The sequence below is a fragment of the Choloepus didactylus genome, chromosome 24 (genome assembly GCF_015220235.1).
Source record: "Choloepus didactylus isolate mChoDid1 chromosome 24, mChoDid1.pri, whole genome shotgun sequence".
NCBI classification, from domain to species: domain Eukaryota; kingdom Metazoa; phylum Chordata; class Mammalia; order Pilosa; family Megalonychidae; genus Choloepus; species Choloepus didactylus.
In genome coordinates, this window is record NC_051330.1 from 468,194 (window position 1) to 491,297 (window position 23,104).

The following is a 23,104-nucleotide window of genomic DNA, read 5'->3' on the forward strand; positions in this document are numbered from 1 at the left end:
CCTGATTGGGCTGGGCCACACCTTGACTGAAAGGTCCTGCTTATGGTGGGCTCACACCCACAGGAACGGGCCAAGTTTAAGAACATGTTTTTCTGGGGTACAGACAGCTCCACACCAGCACACCCACCCACTGTTGAGCTAGGAATATCAAAACAGGGTCCAAACTCCTCACCGGCTTTGGAGCAGCCATGCCCCCTAAGGTGGCAGCTTGCAGGTTTCTCTGGCCGAGCAGCCAGGGCCTGGGATATGAGCCAAGAGGGCCGGGCTTGCCCAAGCGTGCACCGTGCAGAGGGGAGCGATGCTGGCGCCAGGCGGTGGGCGACTGGAAGTCGCACAGGAGAGGAGCTCCCTCCAAGCTGGGTCATCCGGTCACCTCGCTGACCCCAGCCCTGGTTATCTTTCATCCATTTTAGAGGAGGCCACAGACTTGGAGACCCTGGCTGGCAAAGGGGGTGCCATTAGCAGGTAATAACAGTTCTGCTTCCGTTGAATTTATTTTCATGTTACTTTCTATTCACGGAAAATGAATCTAGTTTTATATTTAAGTTAGTGCTGTCAGATTTCATTTTACAATACATTTACTTAAATTAATGAAGGGAGAATTAAAAAAAATCCAGGTGGAGAATAAGTATGGCAAAAGCTGAAAACGTATGAAAATATTCAAAGATTAATTGTGGTGATGAATGTATGGCTATATGATGGTACTGCAAACAGGTGATTGTACACTTTGGATGATTGTATGGATTGTGAATATAGCTCAATAAAATTGAATTTTAAAAAAGGGCTGAATGTGGGGTGGGCCCAGTGGCCTCGGGAGTCGCTGTGCCAGGAGGCTGTGTTCCTTGGAGAGACACCCCCGCGGCCTCCCCACTTTTGCCCTGGACCCCAGAAGTACCGCACTCATCCTCCAAGGGCTGCTGTATCCAGTCCCTGCGCCCTGGGTGGGTCACAGCGGCAGGAACGTGTTCTCTCTCAGTTCTGGGGACCAGAAGTGCAAGATTGAGCTGCCGGCTGGGCCAGCTGTGGGGAAGGCTCCTTCTCGGCTCCTGCAGCAGCTGGTGGCCCCAGGCGGCCGCACGTCCAGCTCGGCCTCCTTCCTCATGGCCTCCTCTCCCCCCCAGGTCCCTCCGCTGCGTCTCTCGTCCAAGGTCACCTGTCAGTGGGTTAGAACCCACCTGGGTGAGCCAATGTGCTCTCCGTCAAGATCCTTGCAAAGTGTCTGGAAAGACCCTTTCTCTGAATAAGGTCACACTCACAGGCTCTGGGTCTTCACATTTCTTTTTGGGGTTCGCCATGCAGACCCTGTGTGCTGAGCTATCAGGCCCTGCCCCTGCTCTGCTTGGAGCCTCGTACAGCTCTCGGCCCGACCCTTCTTGTGCCCCACGAACGTCCCGCCACCCTCTTGTGTCGTTCTCCCAGTCAGCCACGCAGCTGGCCGGCCCCTAGATGTTTCTGGAACATTCCGGCCTTCTTTCTGCACGCGCCCTGCTCTCTGCCTGCAGCTCTGCCCCATAGACTCTGGGGCTCCCTCCGCCCCTCTCAGGGCTCTGCTCCTCTCAGGGCTCTGCTCGCTCCAGCGTCACCTCCTCCACGAGGCGCCCCCTACCCTATGCCCCTTCCCCGCTCCAGCTCCCCCAGCTGTCATCAGCACCCAGCTCCCCTCCCCGGAAGGACAGCTCTGCAAGGGTGGGGATTTTTGTGCAATTTGGATGCCACTGTGGCTGGATATTCTAGAATGGTGCCTGGCGCATGTTGCCTGGTGGTGCGTGGGGTACGGGGTGGAGGTTAGGGGAGGTGCGGATCTCAGGGCAACCAGGCCTGGAGGAGTCGGGCGGAGACAGAGGCTGCCTGTGACCGGCTGTCCGTCCGCCTCTCCTGGGTTCAGTCTTGCTTCTTTTACTTTCCTTATTTTCTTAGGAGAAGGGAGATTTTTGTCTGTTACACACTAAGGAACTTCCGGATGGTTTTCCTGTGCTGCATTTTAGGTCAAATTCCAAATAATCCCATCGAGGACTGAACTTTTAAAATCAGTTCTTTTCACTCTGTATTTTTTCTTTTATGAAAGCTTGATTTGTTGCAAGCAATTAAAGCCACAGGGAAAACAATGAAGAAGAAAGTCACCAAATACTTTAGAGAGGGCTTTTTTGGAAGGAATGAGCTAGAACATTTCTGCCTCCCTGTGTTTCTGAGCTGGGGGCGACTCCTGCCGTGCTCTCTCTTCCCCGCCAGCCCCTGGCTGGGCCACACCCTCCTCCCCCTGGTGAGCAGCCTGGGCCTGGCCTCAGGTCCCCTGGCAGGAGGAAAGAGGCCACATCAGCCACGTTCCCCACCAGCCCTTTCCCCCGGGTTCTGGGAAGAGGCTCTCAGACCCCGTGGGCCACTGCCCACTCCCCAGGGCCTGTGCCCGGAGCCCCCAGCTCTGCCTGCTCAGCGACCTCCTTCCTGAGCCGCCTACAGGACGGGCGGGCGGTGCCCCCGCGGGTGGTGCCACTCTGCAGGGACGGCCACGGGGCCCCTCCAGCGGCCACACTCCCTCCCCTGCCTGCTCCTCCAGAACCCTGGGGCTCCCTCGGCAGGGAGAGGGTCCCAGAGCCGTGGGAGGGTCTGAGCGGCCTCTGCCCCCCGCCTGCCTCAGTGTCCCTCCCTGTTCCAGTGGGGAACCCCTCCTTCGGCCGCCTAGGTCCAGCAGAGGCCCCCCTGGGGACGCCCCTGAACCTCTGAGTCCTGGCGTCCTCCACTGTGAGGGGGGTGGCCATGCTCATCGCAGTGACCGTCCCTGCTGACGCTGGTCAGCTGTCTCTCTCCTTTGCAAAGAAACGTCCGGTCCCCCCAGCTGCACATCCTCCCCTGTGTCCCCCCACAGACACACGCGCCCCTTCTCCTTCCCAGCCGGACCCTCTCCCGCCCCACCCCCAGCTCCCTCTGCTTCCCTGGCCGCAGGCAGCGGGAGGGCCGCACCGTCCACTAACGACTTCCAGATGGGCCTGGAGCGGCTGAGCCGCCGGGCGGGCAGGGGCGGTGGGGCCGCGGCCGGGGAGGAAGAAGAGGCTGAGGGAAGGGCCACGTGGTCCCCCGCGGCCTCCGACTGGTAGGGGGAGCTGGGTCTGCCCCCCGGGGGCTGTGCCCCTCCAGTGCCGACACCCGGTCCTCCCACGTGCCCCCAGGCTGGGCCCTGCCGTGTCCCTCCCTGCCACTGGGTCTCTGCTGCTTGTCCCTGCGTCCCACTGCGTCTCCCCCTGCCCTGCCTTGCTCTGGCCGTGCTCTCTGGAGGACACATCCTCGGACACCCCTCCTTTGAGGCAGGCTCTGGGGAGCTTTCTGGGCCCCGGGTCCTCCCAACAGCGCCCAACCTCATCTCCTGGCCCGGGGCTCCTGAGCTAGTTGGGTCCAGGCTGGGGCCTTCGGGTGGGGGGTGGCTCGTGGGACTAGTGGGTGCAGCCCTCACCCCTCCAGCATTGCTGCTCTCCACCTGCGCCTCGGGGGTCCGTGTCCCCCAGGGCCACCTGCCTCTGTCACCCTCAGTGGCTCACGTGAGGGCAGGAAGCAGGAGTGAGCGGCCGGGGTCCGGAGTAAGGAAGATAGAGGAGCAGTCCGAGTAGCCCTCATGCCCCAGATCGTGAGCGTCATCTCTGCTCATGGGGTCAGCCCCAGGGTCCACCCCCAGGGATAAGGCTGCCCAGGCTTTCTGGACACCATCGGGGAGCTGTGGCTCCTGCCTGGATGTGAGAGGTGCCTGGTGGTTTCCAGGCTCTGGGGGTCTCAAGTCCTGATTGAGGGGGTCCTGGAGGAATAGAGAGGCTGGCACACAGGGGGCTGAGCCCTGGACCTGGAGGCGAGAGGACGTGGGGCTGGGGCAACAGAGCCCTGGGGAGGTGGGCTCTCCCCCAGCCATCACTCAGGCAGCGAGCCCCTCTGCGGCCCCAGGTTCCATACAGAGGAAATTCGAGGTCCCTCAGTCCTACCCAAGGTGCCCTCAGCCTCTCCTGCCCACCCCCTCACCGTACCCCTCTTCCTGGTAGTGATAGACAGAGCCACAAGCCCTATGGATACAGTGCTTATGGCTTTAGCCACAGGCAGAAGCAGCTGTGAGGGCACTAAGGAGCCTCAACACCCCTGAACCCCTGCCTGGGCGGGCCAGACGGGGTCCCCAGCAGGACCAGTTGGCAAACTTCTGGTACAAGTATCCACAGTTCCAACTTTGTCAATTCTCAGCCAAAAGGAGACGTATTTGTTCATGCCATGAAAAAGCCCAGAGGGAACGCAGGCATGGCTGGATCCAGGAGCCAAACAATGTCAGTGGCATTTTCTCTCTCCACCTATCATCTCTGCTTTCCCAGTGTTGGTGTCACCCTCAAGCAGGCCCTCCCTCAACAGGTAGACTCCAGGATGCCTGACTTCCAAAGTTTCCATGAAAGTCCCAGAATTGAGTCTGATTGGCCTACCTGGGATCATGTGCCCATCCCCGAACAAATCCCTAGCCCAGGAGATGGAACGTCCCAGCTGCCCAGCCTCGGGTTCTGTGTGGTGGAGCGGGGGGTTGGCCCCTCCTGAACCGCCAAGACGGAAACCGGGATAAATTTTAGCACAAGGAGGAGGCTGTTCAGACTGTTTCTTTGGGTCACCAGAGCCAGTGAAGCATGAGAAGACATTTACTGAGATTTCTTGGAGTGAAAACTTTCTCTCTATAAGGTGGGAACTTTGGAAGAGAACTTTGTCGGGACGGGACAGGAGTGTAGAACTGTGGCGGCTGTTTTGTTAAGATGAGAGAAGTGCCTGGAGGAACAGAGGATGATGCCATCACCACGGAGGGAAGGGCAGAAAGGAGTTGGCTTTCCGGTGATCCAAGCTGACGGAGCAAGCCGCACCTGAAACCCACTTCTGGACTTTTCAGGTACACGATCCAGTACCGTTCGTTTGCTATTGAAGTCAGTTTGATTAGCTTTCTTTGTTATTTGCATCTTGAAGGGTCCTAACAGAGAATCTCACCCTTGCAAACCAGGAGACTGGTTTGGGCCATAGTTGGAAACTATGCAGGATGCTAAACGAAGCAGAAGCTCTTGTTGAGAAGGGGAGGGAAGGACCAGTGCTGCTGGGAAACCCAGAGCAAGGGAAACACCTTCTCGGTGAGTCAGCATTGCCGCCAGAGGAGGTAGTGAGGGGGAGGACGGGGACAAGCTCCTAGCGGCAGTGCCTGTGGGGCGTGGGATTGGGAGAGGCTCAGGCTTTGGGGGAAAGGTGTCCTCTTCAATGACTGTTTTTACTTAAACTTCTTATTTTGAAATAATTTCAAACTTACAGGACGGCTGCAAAAATAAGACAAAACCCATACAGAGTTCTCCAACATCCCCCAGATACACAGACCCACCAATTTCTCTCTCTCCCTCTCTCTCTCTCATATCTATCCCTCTGTCCCTCTATCTATCTAATCATCTATCATCTATCTGTATAATTTAATATATCATCTATCTGTTGATCTGTCTGCATATTTTCTAAACATTTGAAGGTGGGTTGTACACATAATACTTCCACGTACATTTCCTAAGAACAAGGATATTCGCTACGTAACCTTAAATTATAGTTACCACATTCAAGAACGTTAACAATGATATAAAGCTTACAGTCTATATTCAAATTTTTCTTATGTCCCATTAATGCCCTGTTGGGTCTTTTCTCTTCATTATTAAATCCAGTCCAATAATGGCATCACGCATTGCATTGAATTGTCATTGCCTTTTAGCTTCTCTTTTTTTTTTAAATCATGGAAACATAGACACAAACTTTCCCATCTCCGCCCCTCCCGAGCATGCCATTCGGTGGGATCAGCCATGTTTGCGATGTTGTGCTGCCCTCACCACTGTCCGTTACCAGAACCAGCCCGTCAGCCCCTACACAGCGCCTCGCCCCTGAGGCATCAGTTCAGACACGGCGTCCCCCGTCCCGACTTGGGCTGAGCCTCCTGGGCCCAGCAGCTCCGGCTGCAGACGGCCAAGCGTGCTGCCCTGGAGCTCGGGGCAGGGGACGCCGTGGGAGACCAGAGCCTTTGGTGGAGATGCGGCCTCGTCATCACGAGGGCAGGTTTCAGGGGAGGAGGGGCCTCCGGAGAGCTGGAGGGGCTGGTCTCGGCTGGAGCCCTGACTGGCTGGATCTGGGCACAGGTGAGTTGGGACTTGATGGATTTGAACACTTCCATGGCCTCTGGAGCCACCGGGATCTCGGCTCCTTCCACCTTCCTGCTCCCATTTCCCATTCCCAGCTTGTGGCATCCATCCTCGAGGTCACAAGGTGGCTGCTGAACCTCCAGCCACGATGTCTGATGTCTAGGCAGAGGAAGGGGAGGAAAGAAAAGGCACAGAGACACAAGAGGGCTCTCTCAAAAGGCCCACACCGACTTCCAAAGCAATCTCCATCTCAGGGTAGGCTGGGCAGTGCAGCAGCTCAGCTGGGCACACTGAGAGGCAGATCTGGGATTTAAACCCAGCCAGCACAGCTCCTGACCTGGACTCCAACCACAGCACTGCACTGCCTTCCAAAGGCAACCGGATGTACTTAGAATTTAAACTTTTGTTTTGATTTTACTTTATTTCTATGATTACATTGGGTTTTATGGCAAATTGTTAGAACATTGAGCCCAGAGGTACACAAAAAAATATATACATCATGGACAGATAGGGCTTATTACAAGAATGAAAAATCATTCAAGACCAGAAAACATTTACACAAAGGAGAAAATCATGTGTTTTTATCGAGATGTGCACAAGGGTAATTTAACACAATTATCAATCATTCCTAATAAAAATTCCAAATAAAATGGGAATAGAAGGAAACAATGTAGCTATGACAAACATATTTATCAAAACTAACAGCAAATATTATACTATTTACTGAAATGCTGAAACATGTTCATTAAAATTAGCATCAAAATGTGGATGCCCGCCATCACCATCAAATTCAAGACTATTTTAGAGGTGCCCAATGAAATAGTCCAAGAAAGGCAAATAATTGGTTTGTGGGTTAAAATTAGAAAGAAAAACCAGAGAAACTTATCCTTATTTGAAAAGGAGATTACTGTATATTCAGAAAAGTCAAGGCATTTTTGTAAACAACAACTATGATTGATAAGAGAATTGAAGATGCTGAAAATAAGATGGATTAAAAATAATGTTTTTCTCTAAAACAGCTAGAAATGAAAACAGAAAAAAAAAAACCATGCACACCAACTGTAAAATACTTAGGAATAAAATTTAAAAGAAAGATACAGAATCTATAGGAGAAAAACTCCTCTACTGAATGGAAAGTTCAAAAATAAATGTTGAACAAACAGCAAAATTAAATTCTTAGGCAGTAAAATTTAATGCCATCAAAATGCATTTTCCCCAAATGAGAATATAAATTTAATGTGCTTTGGCTTTTGGGAGAATGTGGGATACGGGAAGGCAGATGGGAGTCGGACAAAGTGATTTAAAAATTCATAGCCAATAGTAAGTATGCAAGGAAATTATTAAAATGAAGTAGTTATGGAGAATCGACTTCCAGATGTCAAATCTCATGTTAAAGTCACTATTCCAGTTTGCTAAAGCTGCCATTATGCGAAACACCAGAAATGGATTGGCTTTTATAAAGGGGATTTATTAGGTTACAAATTTACAGTTCTAAGGACGTAAAAGTGTCCAAACAAGGCATGAACAAGAGGACACCTTCACTGAAAGGAAGGCCGGTGGTGTCCGGAACACCTCTCTCAGCTGGGAAGGCACATGGCTGGCATCTGCTGGTCCTTTGCCCCTGGGTTGTGTTTCAAAATGACTTTCTCCAAAATGTCTCTGGGCTTCTGTCTCTCTTAGCTTCTCTCAGCTCTTTCCTTGGTTCTCCTGGGGCGTTTCTCTCTAAGCATCTGGGGGTCCTCTCTTAGCTTCTCTGGGGCAAACTCTGGGCTTCATCTCTTAGCCTAGCATCTCCAAACATCCTTCTGTCTGCATCTCCCAGTGTATCCAAGCGTCTGGTCTGTGTCAGCAGTTGGCTTCTCCCCCGGGGCAAACTCTGGACCACACATCTTAGCTTCTCTCCAAATGTCTCTCTCAGCTTCTCTGAGCTCCTTTTCTCCGTGAGCTCTCCTAAAGGACTCCAGGGATCTAACCAAGGCCCACCGGAATGGGTGGGTCACAACTCCATGGAAACACTCAGTCAAAAGGTCCCACCTACGAGACTGGATTAAACGATCACGGCTCTCCTGGGGTCCACAACAGCTTCAAACTGGCACAGTCACTTTCCTTAAAACAGCGTATACTCACAGATCGGCACCGCAAAGGTGAGGAAGTCTCTGTGGCCACTGGAGCTCTGGCAGGTGGCTGGTTTTGAGTTGTCAGGGCCCAAGAGGGTTCTGTAGGGTGAATTCCCACCTGTCAGGAGCAGAGGCAGGGTCTTCTCACAGCCAGCCGAGGTGGTCTTTCACAGCCGCCGACACCGCCCGTGTCAGGAAACCACCGTCAGAGTCTTCCTGCGGGGTCACCGTGGGAAGAGAAACACTCAGCAGGGGCGGTGTCTGCTTTCTCCACGCATGTCTTGGTTTCCCAGGGCTCCTGGACAGACGGCCACAGCCAGGGTGGCTTCCAACAACAGGCATTCCCTCCCAGGTCTGGAGGCCAGAAATAAAAGGACAAGACGTCTGCAGGCTCTGAGGGAGCCCCTGGTCACTGTCTCCTCCTTCCGGGGCTGTGGGCAGCCCTTGGCTCCCTGCGGTCCCCACCTCCATCTTCACACTTTCCCCTCCGTGTCTTCTCCTTTTCTGCTTCTTATAAGGACACCGTTCATTGGATGCAGGGCTCACCCTAATCCAGGATGGTCTCACCTCGAGACCCTCCCCTAATGGCAGCTGCAGAATCCCCTCTCCTTCATCCTGAGGTTCTGGGTGGAGATAACACTACAGACTGTTAGCAGCACGTGGGCGGCAGCACTGCCACGCCCAGACTTTCCTTCCCGTGAAAGCCGCCCACGCGGGGAAGGACACAGGTGCTGTACCCCGTCTCGGGGTCAGACTCGTCCCTTGCCTCGAGGGCAGCCCACCGGACGGCGGCCCAGAGACCAGCGACCGACGGCTCGAAGGAACTGCTGAGGGTAGCTGTGGTGGTGGATAGGCCAGTTGGACCGGCTAGCTTCAAAAATTTGGATTGAGAATATGTACACGATTGTTGAGAGAGAGAGAGACGGGAGCACATGAGAACTGCCACTGTAAGAGCCCCAAAAGATATAGGTCCATTCCCCCTGAATTGATCCATAGATTCGATGCTATCCAAATAAAAATCCTAGTAGGCTTTTGTATTAGTCAGGTTTCTCCAGGGAAAGAGAACCAATAGGATATGTATGCAAATATTATGAGAGTTAGTATCAGAATTAGCTCACATAACCATGGGGATTGGCAAGTCCGAATTCAGTGGATCAGCCAAGAGTTTGGGAATTCTGATGAAGGTTTTGATGAATTCCCCAAGAGAAGCTGGCTGGCTGAAGTAGAGATAGAAATTCTCCCTTCTGATTGCTGAAATCATCATTTCTCCCTTTAAGGCCCTCAACTGATTGGAATAGACTTCTCTCATTGCTGAAGGCATCTCCTTTGTTGATTGTAGATGTAATCAGCTGTAGATGCAATCAACCGACTGATGATTTAAGTCCACAAAGTACCCTCACAGTAACAATCAGGCCAGTGCTTGCTTGACCAAACAACTGGACACCATAACCTAGCCAAGTTGACACATGAATTTAACCTTCACAGCTCTTTTTGTAGAAATCAATGAGCTGATTTAAAAATGTATATGGAAATATCAAGAGCCAAGACAACTTGAAGAAGGAGAAAGTTGAAGGATTTACAAGGCATTAAGATTACTATAAAGTTATAGGAATTAAGACACTGTGGTATTGGGGTTGGGACACACAGGTCAATGGAAATACAGAGAGCAAAAATAGACTTACACATTTATGGTCACTTGATTTTTGAAAAGTCTCCAGTGCAACTCAATCAGGATAGGAAGATTATTTCAATAAATGGAGCTGGGGCAACTGGAAATGCATGTAACAAATGAGTGTTGACTCCTGCCTACACAATACAGAAAAATTATTTTGAAATGTGAAAGGTAAAACAATAAAGCTTCTAGAAGAAATCATAGGAAAATATCTTTCTGATCTCCTGGTAGATGAAGATTTCTTAAACAGGATGCAAAAAGCATGAAGCATAAGAGAACAAAAAATGATAAATTTGACCAATAAAATTGAAAACGTTTTCTCATCCAAAATACCATTAACAAAGTGAAAAAAGCAGGCCATAGACCAGGAGAAAATATTTATTGGACCCATATCTCTCAAACGACTAGTATCTAATATATATAAAGAACCCTACACAGCAAAAAGAAGAAGACAAAACTCAATAAAATATGGGAGTGAGAGGAAGATTTGAACAGACACTTTACAAAAGAGGATACCCAAATGCCCAATAAGTGTCAATAGCCATCAAGAAAATGCAAACTGAAATCACAGTGAGACACCAGGGTACACCCACTAGCTTGGCTAAACTTAAAAGACTGACAATACCAAGTGTTGGCAAGGCCATGGAGCAACTGGAACATGCATGCATTGCGGTGGGACTGTAAAATGGTACAACTGCTTTGGAAGACTGTTTGGCAGTTTCTTATAAAGTTCAACAGATGATGACTGCATGGCTCAGCCATTCCCCTCCAGGCATTTACCTAAGTGGAACAAAACCAGACGTTGTACAAGAATGCTTACATGGTATGTGCACTTAAGATTTGTGTACACCATGTGAAAATTAGGCCTCGCTTAAGAACAGGAAAAAGACAAAACAACAAGAACCCAGAGGATGACTGGAAACCTATGCTGTCCTCACAATAAGCTCTTTATTTTTTAGCATGGCCTGACCTAGTCTCTGGCCCTTGCAGACAAAACAACTTGTTCCTGAGGTGCGAATCCTGCAGAGCTTCTTGCCAAGGACACAAAGTAGCTATGTCTGTACCAAATGGGGCAACGTGGGCCTGTGGGTGCATGTGTGCAAGGTGCTTCCTTTCCGGCCAACAAGGTGTTTCACCCTTTGTGAATGCACATGCAGGCACGCACAGGCACTCTGCATTGTCCCCACGGACACAGGGACCCAGGGACCACAGTCCTTGGGGAACGGAGTAGGATTGGGGGTCCCTCCTCTTCTCAGCAGGGGAACTTGGGGCCTCCTGGCCTCACGTCCTCCCTGGTGCTGACCCTGCTGGCTAGCCTGGCCCCCACCTCAGCTATGGGGCGGTCCCCCCAGCACCCACTCCCCACCCGCTGGCCTGCATGGGGGCTCACAGGCCTTCCCTCTCTCTCTGACTGCTCCCTGATACTCCTTTCTTCGGGGGCCCCCTACTCTTGGCCCTGAAGCCCGTTTTCTGGGAGGGCCGAGGGCTGTGAAGCAGGGGAGGGGCCCTCAGGGCTGGCCATGCCCTTCCAGGGGCTCCAGGTTGTGGCCTGGGGGCTGCCCATCCGGGCCCCTGTTGACTCTCCACAGGGCTGCCCCAGCCCCCAGGGATTCTGAGCTGCAGCTGGGCCCCCCACAGCCTGCAGCGAGCCGGCCGGGCCAGACCACTGCTGGGAGGCTGTCGCCCCGAGACCACAGCGTTTCCCTGACACCCAGGATCCCAAATTGCTGACAAACAGCTCTGAGCCCACCGCCCCACTGGAGCCGGCTGCAGGAGGGACAGTGCGTGATGCCAGAGAACAAGTCAGAGGCTGGCTGAGCCGACAGTCGTGGCCCCACGGGGGAGCCTCGTAAACAGGCCTGAGCTCACGCTGGGTCCCGCACACACCCGCTGAGGTCATCCGTCCCCTCCCGTCTCCTGGGCCTGCTGCCCACGGGCCCCGAGGCCGCGGCCGTGCATGCCTGGGGGTGGCCGGCGGTGCACGAGGACGGCACGTGGGTGCTCGGAGGGGACACCCGGCCCTGCACCGTGGGTGGGGGAGGGCGAGGGCCAAGGACCAGGTCTCGGGCGGCTGGAGGGCAGCCACGTGAACAAGCCACCTCGGTGCCGGTGGCGGCAGGACGACGGGGCCTCTGGCACCGCGGCCCTTTTCTCCTGACGGTGGCTCGGGGAGCCTTCTAGGTGGAGGAAGCGCTTTGGCTGCGGCTCGGAGGCGCTTGCCAGAGAAAGATAAGGAAACGGGCTCCCTGCAGGGCGGCCGGGAGGGGAGAGGCGGGAGGGCCGCGGCAGGGCGCCCTCCCCACCCCGAGGCAGCCCGGCTCACACAGAGGCCACGCGGCCGAGCACCCCGAGGCCTCCAGGGGAACGTGTGGGGGTCCTGGAGGCGCAGCCCCTCCCGCAGGCCCCTGAGGGAAAGCCCTGCCTGCCCAGCCCCATGCCCCGTGGGGGCTCCGTCCCAGGGCCACCCGCACCCCCCAGACCTGCAGAGCTCTCCCTGCAGACCTTCGCCCAGGTGTGTCGTCTCCAGGTGCTCCCCACCCTGCTGCCCCCACCCACCCTCCCACCTCTCCCCCGCCCCCGGCTGTCCGACTCCTGACCTGCCCCTCTGCCCAGATGAGGGGGACACTGCAGCCGGGATGGGGCTCAGCTGGGACGGCCCTGAGGAGGGTCAGGCCATGGCCCGAGCTGTAGAGCAGGTGGGGCCCCAACCCCAGCTGTCCGCCCCGGAGAGAGCGACCGGGTGGGGACGGAGCTCTGCGGGGAGCCACTGCCCAGCTCCAGCCACCTGCAGGTCACACGTGGCCAAACCGCAGGCGTCCCCTCCCCACACAGCCCCATCTTTAAAGAGAAGCTGGGAATTCAGATTTTAGTTCAATGTATATATTTCAGTAGCAAAATCTCCTGATGTTAAAATTCTGGCAGCCAATTGCAAATCTTACAATACCGAGAGGACCAGAGAACACAAATCTGTGGGCTAAATGGCCCTGCTCGCACCCTCTGAACCGTCTATCCTTTCACTCCAGAATCACTGCTCCCCTATGCACAGGGCGTTGAGACCCCCCCGCCTCCTGCCCCGCATCCGAGCTGGCTCTGGGCAGCCGCCACTCCCTCTGCACCCCGCACCCCTACGTCTGGCCGAGGCTGAGGCTGCCCTGCTGAGGGCTTGCAGGGGGTCACGAGACTGGGGGACCAGCACTGCCCACCATGTCTGCTGGTGCCTGGGGCGAGGACCTTGTGGGCAGTGGGGAGGGGATCCCCAAGCCTGCAGGCCCAGGCCCGACAACTCCCTCTCGAGCAGAGGGGAGCACAACCCCTGGAGACGGGGTTCTCTGAGCCCGCACCACACACGCACCGGCTGAGTTCCGCTCCCCAGCCCCTGGCCCACCCGGAGAGCCCCTCAGAGGCCGGCCCACACCACCCCCTGAGCCTGTCTCCAGGCGCCCGAGGTCGCCTCCCCAGCTCTGTCCGCTGTCCCTGACATGGCCGGGGCCAGCTGCCCAGGGCTCCCCGAGCTGAGCCGGGGGGTCCTTTCCTGGCAGCCCCAGGTGGAGGTGCACCTCTGGCACTTCCCTCCAGAGTGTCTTTTGCACTCCTGGCTGCTCGGCTAAGCCAGCCTTTTCTTCATTGTTACACATTCTGCTTCTCCGGCAGCCCCTGGTTCAATCCCACAGCCAGGGTTCGAGTCTCACGGCCCTGGGTTCGAGTCTACAGCTGCTGATCGCCATGTGCAGCTCCTCGTTGTGCTGTGAGCCCACAGCTGGCTCAACCCTTGCCTCTCTCCAGGGGCGCTTGGAACCACGGTGGACCCAACCCGGCCAATCCCCAGGAGTGTGGCCTCAGACGTCTTTTATGTTACTGACTGATGAGGCCATTTTGCACGCCCAGAGGAACCGGGCACTGCTGAGGTGCCACCTTCTCGGGACGTGTCAGGATTGCTTGTGCAAACATCAGGACAGCTGATGCATCTGTTTCACCACTGGGGTCGTGAGCTTCTGCTACCGTGGCTGCTCACATGGCTGATGTGCCTGCCTGAACGACCCTCTATAAAGGCCCGGGGTCCAAGACTTGTGCAGCCTCCTTGGGCAGAGACGTTCCATGTTCACCCTACAGTCACTGCTGGAGAGAAAACCAAGGTCCGTGTGATCCTGGAGAGGGAACGCCCTGAAAGTTGCGCCCAACCTCTCTGGACTTTGCCTGGTGTTCGTCTTTTTCTTGCTGTTTTATTCTGAATCCTTTGCTGTAATAAACCTTTGCCATGAAGGTGGCCTGCGTTTGAGTCTTTGGAGTTCTAGTGAATCACTAAGCTCGGTGGTCCTGAGACCAATAAAGCAGAGGCTGGGGGGAGCTTAAGGAAAGCAGCTGCCTGTGGCTGCAGAATGGCGGCCAGGTTTACCACCGCTCGGTGGGGATGGACCTTAACCTTCATTTCACTCTGCTTCTCAAACCGAGGTTGTCATTCACCTCCCCCTGACCCCTGCGAGCCGACCTCCCAGCTGGACACCCCTGGCTGGACCCGGCCCGTGGCTGGGGACACGAACTGAAGCGGTGAACCCGTGGCCAGAAGGGTAGGACCGGGCAAGCTCCCAGACCTGCTCAGCCCGGAGAGGGGAAAGGGCACGTCCCAGAGCTGGAAAGCAGACCCGGGGGAGGCTGCGAGCCTTCTGACTGGACTCCCCTCCCCAGCACCTGCCGAGGCCACATTTTCAAGAGCTGCCCCCGGACCCAAGGTTAAGATGGTTCCTTCCCGAGACGGAGGCCATCAGTGAGACGGCGCTGGTCCGAGGGGTGGAATTCTGGAAACTGCATCAGACCCCGGGTGAGTGAGGCAGGCTGGAGCCTCGGGAGGACAAGGAAACGGCAGAGCCCGGCCGTGGTGGCCTCGTGGAGGGCCCTCAACCACGACGGCTGAGTGAGTGAGTGAACGAAAGGATGGATGTTATCAAAGCCCACCAGCCCGGACCACCAGGAGAGTGCCCATAGTCAGACTCGGGCTTATTTCGTGGGTGCAGCAAGGGAAAGCACACGACCAGGAGGGCTGCTGGGGTGGGGGTGGGGGCTTATGCTGGGTGATTCAAGGAGGGCTTTAGGGAGAGACGGTCATCCTGGCCTGGGGCCTGTCAGAAAGCAGGAGCAATTTGCTGATTCAATATCTTGATAAATTTTGCCTAGGACACGGCTGGAACAAAGAGGGGTGGGGGTATCCTTGGTAAAGAAGTGGTGGTCGCTTGCAGCACCCGGAGGGGGTCTGTTTGGTTAACATGTGTCTGTGTGCTTGTCTTCATCGAGCCCCGTTGTGCTCATGGGGTGGCTTCACCCAATTATTGTTTACATTCTGCGGAAGTCGTTTATGTTCAACTGGGAGTGCTACAGCCTCTGTGGCAGCCGTCAGCTGCCAAGGCCATTTCCACTTTCTTAGTGTCTAATCTAAGTGGTTCCACATTTCCCAGTTCCCCGGGGTCAGCTTTGCTTCCTCCTTTAATTTACAAATGGAGTATCCCAGGGCGGACCCTGCTGGCACATTCCCAAGTGTCCTGGGGACAAATGAACACACTCGGTGACCTCGGTGAGCCCCGATGAGTCATGTCTCCCGGCTGTGACACGCGTGTGGGCCCCTCCCTTGGATCTGGGCTGCACCTGTGACTTGTTTTAATCAGAAGTGAGGCTGAGCCAGTTGCAGTCCGAAGCCTTAAGAAGGCCTGGCAGTTTCTGGTTTTGCACCCTCGGAAGCTGCCAGAGAAGCAGTGTGGCTCCCTGCCAGAAAGACCACCCAGAGAGGCCACGTGCAGGGGGAGAGGCCCGAGGCCACGAGGACAGGAACCAAAGAGCTCGACCAACGGGGAGAACGAGGCTTCGGAAGAGCGACTCTGGCTGAGCCGGTTGGCCCGTCCTCGGCAGCTTGAGCCTCCGTCCGGCTGGAGGTCCGACCGGATGAATGAGGGAGCCACGTCGGACAGTCCAGGCTCGGCAGAGATCACCCGGGGCAGAGACGAGCACGCTCCAAGGTCTCCATTGGAATTGACTGTCCTCATGGTCTTCCTTTATTTTTCTTGGATGAAGATGTGGGAACAGTATTTTGCTGTATCTTCATAGTCTCTTAACGTTCTCTTAACTACTCTAAGGAGTGATGTGAAGTCAACGATAAATCGCAACCAACACTCAATCTCGGAAGTGGAGACAACAGGGAGGTGGGTACCTGTTGGGGATTAAATCGTGTCCCCCAGAAAAGGCACGTTCAGGTCCTAAGCCGTTGTCCTTTGACGATGCTATTAGTTAAGCTGTCCCCAGATCGAATGACATGGGCCTTAACCCAATACGACTGAAGCCTTATAAGCAAAGGAAAGTTTATACAGGGGAGCAGCCAGAAGCTGGGAGTCAGTGGGACCCTGAAGGGAAAGGAGCAGATGCGGAGACGTGCATCGCCACGTGACAGAAAAGCCCAGGACCCAGGATCGCCGGCAGCCGGCCCCAGAACGCCAGTCTCCAGGCAGAAAGCATCGCCCGATGACGCCTCCGTCTTCAACATCTCCTAGATTCAAAGCCGTGAGCTCATAAATTCCCGTTGTTCAAGCCAACCCATCGTATGGTATTTGTTTTAGTAGCTGGGAAACTAGAACAGCGGCTTAAAAGAACATACACTTATTTTCTCAGTTACGGTGAGTCAGAATCGAGCACGGCTTAGCTGAGTGTCTCTGACTCAGAGACTCTTTCAAAGCTGCAAACAAGGTGTCCGATGGCTCCGCTGAGGAAGGACCCGCTTCCGAGCTCACGCTGTCGGGATGAGGGCCTCGTCCTCACCAGGTGCTGGCTGGAGGACACCCCCATCACGCTGGTCTCCACGGGGCAGCCTGGAACTCGGCAGCCGGCTTCGTCAAAGAGAGCAGGTTGAGGGGCCAGCCAGAGGGTCGGCCTCTTCCAGCTGCATTGCCGACGTGACATCCCCTCGCACGTGCTGTATTCTGTTTGTCCGAAGCAAATTGTGGTGTTCAGCCCACACTTGAGGGGCTCACGCCCACATCCACCCAGCGGAGACAGGGGTCAGAGACAGCAGCAACCAGCGGCTGCTGCCCAGAGAGGGGCTGCGCCAGGCTCGATCCCAGGGCTAATCATGATATAAACACACATGGGGCCGTTAAAATTCTAGTTATAAAGCTTTTAGCAACACAGAAAATATCATCCTTGTAAAACAGATTGAAAATAAAAATTAGATGTTATGTAGGAAAAATAATAAATGTAGACAAGAGGCCAGATGTTAGACTCAATTTACACAGTGAACACAATTAAGTCAGCAAATATCATTGCCTATATACAGTAGGTCCTAAATAAATGTTTCTCTTGTCAAGGTCTGTGTCTCCAGCCTAATCACTGGTTTGAAGAGGCCGGGATGGGCTGGGGGTGCCTGATTGGATCATCCGATTGGGATCAGATTGTGCCGATTGGTTACATTACCTAGATTTAATTGCCTTGGTTTGAGAATTTTGCTTGATTCGTGCAAACTGTGATTAGGCAGGTGTTTTTGTTTAAATGTGCCTAAAAATACATGAGCCAATAGAAATCCACCAAAAGGGTCTCGGTACTCATCTGTGCCTGATGGAATTGTGGTAATTTATGCTTTATTTCTTAGACTTGTGGTGGATACCGTTTTCGTTCCCAGTTTTTTCTCTCCCTGTCCCTGTGAGACTCCCCCTCCCCACCCACTGCTGCCCCTCCGCACTGAGCCGGACTCGCCCGTGTCGCTTCAGCCGGTGCAGGGTGGGCAGAAGCCGCACGCACGACACTGAGCAGACGCTTTAGAAGCCACTGTGTGGTTCGGCCAATTCTGTTTTCCTCCTTACGAGAACGACGGGTCCCAGAAGGGACTGAGTTCTTCAGCCCGGATCCGAGACGGGAGACACAGAACCGAGACGGGCTGGCCCACCCCCGACGTGAAACCCGGCTGAGAGGCAACCTTCGCGCTGAAAGCCCCGAGACTGGGAGGGCCGTCTGCTCCCGCCGCACGTCCGAGAGAACGCTGACGAAGATATTTGTCTTTATTCTCCCAGTTTTCTGCAGGTAACATATGTGAGTTTCAGAGTCAGTTTTTAAGAGTTATCAAAGCACATATCACTCGAGAGGTATTCAACGCATTCCACGTCGTTTTATGTGTTCAGCGCCTGTGTGATGAAAACGAACCTTGACTATTCTCGCTACACTAGACTTTGGTGGACCACGGGAGTCTGAGGGTCGTTTGGGAATAATTTGAAGAGAACCAATGTCATTCTAGGCCCTGGGCCGGCTGACCCCGCTGAGGATGCTCGGGAAGAGCAGGCTGCCCGGGTGCGGCTCAGGAGGGACCGAGGGGCAAGACCGGGGCTCCGTGGTCAGTGTCCTCCGGCTCGCCCAGCATCCATCCCCCCCGTAGGGACCCCGGTTTCCCCACAGCGGAGTGGCCCTCCTGCACAGCCAGCCCACGCAGGTGACGGGCTGAGCCCCACCTTCTGAGGTGAGCTCCTGGCCTCAATGGTTGTCTCAGAAGCGCCACGGAGCCCGCAGGAAGATACACTATGTGTTTATCAAACCATTTGACTTTCCTCCTGGAGGCCCAGCCCTGGCCAATGGAAAGTGGGCAGAACTAATTAGCACCACTTCAGGTCCACTCCGTAAAACATCTCCCACGGGGCTCTCGTCCCTCTCCCCTCTGGTCTCCTACTGAACATGGCGGGTCACAGAAAGAAGGAGCCAAGATACGTTAGTGACTCCAAACACACTGGACTGTGATGTGAGTCAGCTGTAAAATTTTATGATGTTAAGCCACTGAACTTTCAGGATTTATGTGTTACCGTGGCAGAGCTAGCCTGTGCTGACAAATGTATGACCCAAACCCAAGCCAGACTAATTGGAGTCAGCCCCACGACTTGGTTTTGGGAAGACGTGCTCTTCATTCTCTGGAGCTACTATGCTGATTGGAGGTAGAACTGGGGGGTTGGAGGCTGCCTTTCATTCATTCTTTCACTGCTTCATTCATTATGCAAGTACTTATTGAACCCCTGTAGTGCTCCTGGCACTGGTCTAGGTGTGAGGGTGTAAAGAACAGAACAGTCTCTTCTCTCGTAAAGCTCGGATGCCAAGGCTGCCAACAGGGGACGAGCCGGTCTCAGAACAAAGCCAACGTAGAGGGAAGCCGAGCTGAGAAGTGGAGCCACCGGGGCCTGAAACCACTTGTCTGCTCTTTTGTTAACCGTTGTGAGTGGGGTTTCTGTCACTCACATCCAACACACTATAACTAAGTCTAGGCTAAGACACAGGTCTGCTGATTGAGGTGTCACCCAGGGGCCGAGGACAGGCAGGGTGCAGACCCCAGCCCAGACAGAGCCCAACAGGCCAAGCAAGTGGGCACAGATGAGTGTGTGTGCAGGACTGGGCATGGCCCGGGTCACTGAGACACAGCCCTGGGTGGGGAGGCAACGGGAGAGCAGCCCGGGCACTGCACACTGCACCGAGGTCTGTGCTGACAGCTGGACTTATCCGTAGCCACAGTGCCAGCCTTGTGCTCTGACTGCCCAGCACGGCCCCACACACCGAGCTCACCCTCGACCACAGGCCCTGCAGGCTGCCCTGTCCTGGGCTATGCGTATTTGTGGGCTTGGGTTGGACAAGCTTCAAGTCCAAACTAGAAGGAAGAAAAATGAAAGTCAACTCGATGGCATTCAGCACATATTTGTAGAGCTCCTACTTTGTTCCATTTTCAGTGCTTTTGTGAGCTTTCTACATTCCAGGAAAATTTATCCATCCAGCCAGCCATCCAGCCATCTGTTCATTCATTAATTCACTCAGCAGTGACTGAACATGAGCTCATCCAGGCCCAGAGCTGGGCAATGATTGTAGAAAGATGAATAAGATGCGTGAGGCTTGGGACTCACAAGTGTTAGTCATTAATGCTTTCCACGCAATATTTTTGCTCTCCTCCTTCTGGACCTATGAAAGGAGCTCACTTCCTGGCCCCCTTGTTTGGGTGGGGCCAAATGACAAAGGAGTCGGCCCAATGAGTTGGAGCAGTTAATTGCTTGTGCGGGGATCTGCCGAATCTCCTTTCACTCGCTGTTAGTGACTGTCAGTGTTTGCAATGGGGGCTGCCTCTTCCACCTGAGCCTGGAGAAAGAAAACATGCAGCAGAACCCATAGGTAATTTAATATAAACATTAACAGGAGCAAGAAATAACTCTGTGTTGTTATAACCCACTAAGATTTTAGGGATCTTTGTTACTGCGACATGACATCACTTATCCTGACTGATGCATAAAGTTTTCCAAAGACTGTAGCATTAAATCAAGTAACACTCACAGTTTAGGTACCTCTGTAGGTCAGCTCCACAGGCCTCCCAAGAATCCCTGTTTGGAGGACACAGGGCCTTGTGTCTCGCGAGGCCCCCACCTGCACACTTCTGCCTGGCCGGCATCGGTGTGGAGCTGACGTTCCACGTCTGCTGGGATCGGCCTTCTGGACAGAGCTGGCTTTGGCAGGCTGAGCCGTCAGCAGGCTGGGCCCTCTGAAGTGTGCTGGTTTTCTGGGGCTGCTGTAACAAACCACCACAAGCTTGGCGCCTTGCAACAGCAGACATGCGTTCTCTCGCAGTTCAGGTGGGCAGAGGTCCAAAATCAAGGTGTCGGCAGGGTCACGCTCCCTCCCAAACCCTGGGGGCAAAGCTGTTCTGTGCGTCTTTTAGCTTCCGGGGGCCGCTGGCCTCCTTGGCTTGTGGCCGCGCCACCCCTATCTCCCCATCTTCTTGTTGCCTTCTTCTCTGTGTCTGTCTTCTCCTTGGTGTGTCTTTTATGAGCAAGGACATGTGACTACATTTTGGGTTCACCCAGATAACCTGGGGTCACCTCCTCATCTCAAGATCCTAAACTTCATTACGTTTGCAAAGACCCTTTTTCCACATAAGGTCACAGCCACGGGTTATGGAGTTGGGGTGTGGATATAGCTTTATGGGGGTCACCATTCAGCCACCCTGGTTGTCTCCAGGCCCATGTAGCAGGGTGGGGTTCAGGACTCTTGGTTAGAGCCCATGGCCGGGACTCCTCCTGTGATTCGCACATTTCTATTTTAATTGGTTGTTTGGCATTTTAAAACACACAGTGAAAAGTGAAACAAAGCCTCAGGGTCCTGTCGTTTCTCTTACACGGGGAGTCCAGCCACTGCGCTGGTCGTCTTCCGTCTGCTAGAGCAGCTTGGTGTGAAGAGCTGAGTGAGGATATTCGCGTCGCTTTGGTGCTGCCCTTCTCCCCCAGTAGTGCTTTATGGGACCTCCTCCATCTGTCCACGTGATATTTAATTTGCAGCTTGGAAATTTTCCTGAGCACTGAATACGAACTCACCATGCCCGGGTGATTTTATCAGTGTTTAATGATTCTATGTGTGTGTGTGTGATTTTAAAGGTAATAACACCATTCCGGTTTGCTAATGCTGCCGTTACACAAAATACCAGAAATGGATTGGCTTCTATCAAGGGGGTTTATTAGATTACAAATTTCAAGTTCTAAGGCCATAAAAGTGTCCAAACTAAGGCATCAACAAGAGGACACCTTCACTGAGGGAAGGCCGATGGCATCCGGGACACCTCTGTCAGCTGGGAAGGCACGTGGCTGGCATCTGCTGGTCCTTTACTCCCGGGTTCTGGTTTCAAAATGGCTTTCTCCAAAATGTCTTGGGGTGTCTGTCTCTCTCTTAGCTTCTCTCTCTCAGTCTCTGTGTATCCTTGCTTGTTCTCCCAGGGTATATCTCTCTAAGCATCTGGAGGTCCTCTCTTAGCTTCTCCGAGGCAAACTCTGGGCTTCATCTCTTAGCCTAGCATCTCCAGACATCCTTCTGTCTGTATCTCCAAGTGTCTCCAAACATGTTGGTCTGTGTGGGCTCTCAGTTCTCTTAAGGACTCCAGTGATCTAATCAAGACCCACCCTGAATGTGTGGGGTCACGTCTCCATGGAAATGATATAATCAAAAGTCCTCACTCACAGCTGGGTGGGCCACATCTCCGTGGAAACAGCCTAATGAAAAGGTCCCACCCCCAACAGCTCTGCCCCCCCCAAGAGTGGATTAAAAGAATACGGTCTTTTATGGGGTAGGTAACAGCTTCAGACTGGCACAAATGCTCATTGAGAAAATCGGGAAATTACCAAAAAGTGAATTAAAAAGTCCCCAATTCCTACCACCCAGAGATAACTGGCAACACTTTGTTAACTATCCTCTCAGTGTTTTCTGTACATACTGCATTTTGTTTCAAAAAAAAAAGCAAAAAAAATAGGGGATGTAGGTTCTGGTTAAGATGGAATAAGCACATCCCACCCCCTCTCTCCACTAAATGCAGCTGAAAACCCTGGAGAGAGCAGCCAGAGGAGCTAAGACTCTAAAAAGCAAATGGCAGCAGGAGGGTTGGGAAGGAGAAGAGGTCTCTAAGCTCCAGGGCCCGGCAGTGAGCTTCCCTTTTATCCCTTTGGTTTGGCCTAGACGACTGGTGTGGACAGACATGCTCTAGGAGAAAGCCTCGGTCTCCATCCAAGGGTGGGACAGAGGCCCCGTATTTGTAACAGAGGGTGGGGGGCAAATCTATTTCTTCCTCTCCCTCCTCAGGCAATCCCCCAGAAGCACAGCAGCAGCGGCCGCTGGGAAGGGCCCTGAAACACTGAAGGAGGAGAGCCCTTGTCCCTGAGCAGAGGAGCTGTGGTCCGGGAGGGTAGGGGTTCCCGCACCCTTGTCCTCGCGTCCTCTGGTGGCTTGGCCTCAGAGGCAGACACGGCGGGAAACACCCGACAGAGCAGGGAAACTAAATTCCTGGTTTTCTAGTTAAAAACCCAGGAAGGGTGGGGAGATGGAAGCAAGAAAGTGTCGGAGAGAGCACAGAGGAGGAGGTTCAGGAAACCACCTGACCCCATAAAACCACGGGTGAACTCCTGGGCTCGTCCGTGAGCTGTGCACGCCTGGATCCGACCTCCAGCAGCCACCGAAAAGAAAACACAATATTCACAATATCCAGGACGCAATACAATATTGTGTCTCTTCCCAAGTTATTTTGGCTATTCTAGGTCCTCTGAATTTCCATATGAATTTCAGAATCAGCTTGTCGATTTCCACACACCTGCAGAAGTGTCCCTGGAACTGTGGGGAACCTGTAGACCAAATTGGGG